The following is a 304-nucleotide window of genomic DNA, read 5'->3' as shown; positions in this document are numbered from 1 at the left end:
CACGCCGCCAGCCTGTGGACAGCAGCACGCCAGGCTTGCGATTCGCAGCTGCAGATTCGCCCGCGGACGGGTTTCGGATGGGGCAAAGGAGGTAGCGGGATCGGCGCCCGGTCGAGAGAGAGAGGGGATCGGGGAAGAAGGGAGGGGTCCGGTCTCAGCCGGGCTTGTCTGCGTGCCCCGGCCGGTTCGGTGGCGAAAGTGCGGTTGCCAAGGAGCCGCTTTACCCAGCGGGGCCTCCCCGCGCAGGAGCTGCTGCCTCCGCCGCCGCCGCCGCCGGAGTCTCCTCCATTGTCCGGGCCGGGCC

The sequence above is a fragment of the Gekko japonicus genome, unplaced genomic scaffold (assembly GCF_001447785.1).
Source record: "Gekko japonicus isolate JY-2015 unplaced genomic scaffold, Gekko_japonicus_V1.1 scaffold1237, whole genome shotgun sequence".
In the NCBI taxonomy this organism is placed as follows: Eukaryota; Metazoa; Chordata; class Lepidosauria; order Squamata; family Gekkonidae; genus Gekko; species Gekko japonicus.
Note: the sequence above shows the minus strand (reverse complement) of the source record.